Source organism: Suricata suricatta, chromosome 6, assembly GCF_006229205.1.
Source record: "Suricata suricatta isolate VVHF042 chromosome 6, meerkat_22Aug2017_6uvM2_HiC, whole genome shotgun sequence".
Taxonomy (NCBI): Eukaryota; Metazoa; Chordata; class Mammalia; order Carnivora; family Herpestidae; genus Suricata; species Suricata suricatta.
The window spans coordinates 75,191,722-75,195,951 of NC_043705.1; positions in this window are offsets into that span (position 1 = coordinate 75,191,722).

Genomic DNA, 4,230 nt, shown 5'->3' on the forward strand with positions numbered 1-4,230 from the left:
GGGATTCTCTCCCTCTGCCCTTTCTCTCTCTCTCTGCCCCTCCTTCTCTTTCTCTGCCCTTCCCTCTCTCTCTCTGCCCCTCCCCGTCTCGTGCCAGGTCCATGCTCTCTCTCTCTCTCTCAAAATAAATAAACTTAAAAAAAAAAGGAAAGAAAGCCAAATTCTCTATATTAAATCAAGTAGATTTATAAGTAAACTACTATGGCTCCGGAAGAAAAACTCTATTTATTATATTCTTAACGGACTTCTTCCATTTTCTCTTTGTCACTGGGTAGAGGAAAGACAGTTGATTAAGTGTCTGACTTCAGCTCAGGTCATGATCTTACAATTGGTGAGCTCAAGTCCCACATGGAGCTCTGTGCTGACAGTGCACAGCCTGCTTGGGATTCTCTCTCTCTCTCTCTCTCTCTCCCTAGCTCCCTGCCCATCCCCTGCTTCCATGCACCTTCTCTCTGTAAACAAATAAATAAGCTTAAAAGTATATATTTATATGTATAATATAAAATCATATATATAATATATATACTAAAAGTGCAACAACAAAAGTAGCTGTAGTTTATGAAACATTTCTATGTACAAATCACTTAACACCTAATTACATCTTTTTCCTTGTTTAAAATCCAGGCATCCATTGTTTTCTTCTTGGGAATATTGAAGAGAGATGACACATTTTAGATTGGATATGGTGGATTTGAAACCACACACACACACACCTAGAATTATTGCCATTTTTCAGCACACTGCTTAAACCACAAATTACTACCCTCACCACCCTCACTGACATCCAATTTTTTTATGACACATGTGTTCCTGTTGTCTAACTTCAGCATTTTAGAACTAAGAAGTAATAGGGAGATTTGGTTTCTTTATCCCTTTTTTTCCTATTTGTAAGCTGAGGAAAATGTATAATTCCATTTTATTTTTAAACTGGAGTATTTCTTAACAATATGAAAATAACTTATTGAAGCTACTTAAAAAAAAAATTAAGGAGGAAAGAACTACTTCTCTTGGAAAAGCAATATTCTCAACTGAGGTAGAGTCATGGTAAGTCTCAGAAAAAAAGTTACCATTTGAACTTCAGTTCAAGTGTCTAATTTGTTTCTGAATTTTGGACCAGCATTAAATATGATAAGTGTCAGGCATTATATTTCAATTCTGGAAATATTGGTTTTGAAAATATTCCCAATATGTTTAATGGGATATTAGAGATTAAGGAAGATAAGAATCACTTCATGTATACTAGAAACTGGAACTGTAGTAACTGGTTACAGAAATATGATTGCTCTAATCTTTCTTTCAGATTCCACTGTACACAAATTTCATACATATTTAACAGGGATTTAAACAAATATTTAGCCAGCATTAACAAATATTTGCTAAAAAGATGATCATTTGTTAAGTCTGTTAAATGATCCAGCTAAATAAATAATTTTTCAGAATATTTATACATGTCAAGCCTAGTATATAACACATGCAGTACAGTACATTAATTCTCCCAAGCGTCTCCATAGGTCAATGGAATAATAAACCTTAGTTGTTCATTATAAAGATGGAATGCTGATGTGATTTTCTTGTGACTCTAAGCCATATGACTTCTACCCTGAAAATAATTAAAGATTTATACTTCAAAGATAAATTATCAACACATAGATTATGCTTCCCTGTGTTGAGAAATGTGAAATAACAATAAAGGTAGTGGTCAGAAAACCATATTATTCTATTTATATTATGTGACAGACATGAAAATAAACACTAAGACCTAACCTAAAGAAAAATTCAGACAGCTTTAGAGCATTTTATCTGTGTATCTTTTTTCTGTTCCATTTATTTGGCTTTCATGAGATCCTGTTTATGAGATACTCTAGGAGATCTGGCCTTTTGTTTCCTTGAACTAGTGACATGAAAAGTATATGAATAAAAAGGATGTGGGGAGGGGTAGATAAAAAGACATTTATTCAAGTTAATATAAAGGTTCTTGTTCACAAGTTATAGAATTAATGATTTTTGACACTAATTTTAGGGCTAAAGAAATCCTTTAAGGGGTGATAGGAAAAAAAGTGTCTCGTCATCATTTATTACAAACCCAAAAAGGTTCTGACTATAGTAGATTGATATTTTTTAATTCTACAAAAAAACAGAAGTAACTACCCACCACAAATGCTAATATGAAACAAAGTAATAAAGCCCAATACTAGCACATCTTACTATCACAGAAATTAAATAGATTTCTAAATCACTGCATATAATTTTAAGTATATTATATTCTTTTGACATGTATTGCTATGGTATTCGTTACTAGCTTATAAACACTCCTTCCACAGATATTTATTGAACACCTACTCTGTGCTAGACAATTCTGTTTGGAAAAACAGATTAAGAGAATGAATCATTTTTGTGACATATGAACAGTACTGGGTTAGAGAGAATCCATGCATTGCTCAGACTACCGATATGTATTCCTTGAAAGCAAACTATGGAAACAGCCCAAGTATCCAGTAACTGATGAATGGATAAATAAGAGGTGGTACATACATACAATGGAGTATTACTCAGCCATAAAAAAGAATAAAATCCTGCCATTTGCAACCATGTGGATAGAGCTAAAGAGTATAATGCTAATAAAATTAGTCCGTCAGAGAAAGACAAACACCATATGATTTCACTCATGTGTAATTTCAGAAACAAAACAAACAAGCATAATAAAAACGAGAGGGAGGGGTGAAAGCCAAGAAACAGATTCTTAACTGTAGAGCACACATTGATGGTTACCAGAGGAGGGAGCTTGGAGGGATGGGTTAAAACAGAGATGGGATTAAGGACTGCACTTGTTGCGGTGAGCACCCAGTCAACTTGTATGGAAGTGTTGAATCACTATATTGTGTCATCTGAAACCAATATTACACTGTGTGTTAACTAACTGGAATTAAAATTAAAATTAAAACAAACAAACAAACACGAGCTCCTGGATGGCTCACTCGGCTAAGTGTCCAACTATGGCTCATGTCATGATCTCACAGTTCCTGGGTTTGAGCCCCGGGTTGGACTATGTGCTGACAGCTCAGAACCTGGACCCTGCTTCAGATTCTCTCTCTCTCTCTCTCTCTCTCTCTCTCTCTCTCTCTCTCTCTCTCTCTCTTTCTCTCTTTCCCTCTCCCACTCATGCTCTGTCTCTCTCTCTCTCTCTCTCTCAAAGATAAATAAACTTTGAAAATTTTAAAAAAATAAAAGAAAAAACCAATGGAGACATGGACTGAAAACTTCTCTCAAGGAACTTCGCTATAAAAAAAAGAATATAGAAGTAAGAGCAATATAAGATAAAGATATTTACATTTTTAACATAGGAGATATATAGATATGTGTCTGAACTGAGAGTTACTTAGTAACTCCCAGAAAGAAGTGGGATTTGAGATGGAGAAAAGAGGTGACTGACATGGGAGGTTGGGGATCATGGAATCCAGAAAAAAGATGGAGAAATTAGGAAAAGCTGGCAAAGAGCCTCTAAAATGAATATGGGTGAGTTAAGCCATAAGCTAAGTCACTAAACACACAAACATACTGGAAAAGAATATTTGTACTTCATATTATAAACAGCTAATCTCCCAGTATATACAGAGCTCTTTGAGCTCCATAAAAGTATGTACAACAATCAATAAAAATAGAGATATGATATGAGTATCCAGGTCACAGGAAAACAAAGCAACCAATGTATAAAAAGATAAATTCACCCATAACAAGAGATATACAAATGAGGATACACACAGGTATTTCTTATTACTCATCAGATTGTCAACAATACAAATGTTTGACAACTTTGAACTTTTATGTTAGTGTCACAACCTTAAAGAAGGAAAATTTGCAACATACACATATCATAAGTTTATTTACCCTTTGAGCTAGCAATCCCACTTCTGGGAGTTTATCTCATCCTGAACTTAAAAATGGCTTGGTCTTTCAGGATTTCTTTTTTTTTTTTTTAATCTTTTGTTTCTTTACCTTCTCAGATTTTGAACTTCTTGGACTCAAAAATTCCATGACATTTGAAACATTTCTTGTTTAATTAGAAGATATTTATATCACTCACAAAATAACATATATTCAAAATTATTTATTGCAACATTCTTTATAATAGCAAAAGGTTAGAATCTTAGTTGCCACCAATATAGGACTGACTAAATATCTCACGGTATAGACCATGTAGTTGTATATCTCTTTCTGTATATATTCTGTGTA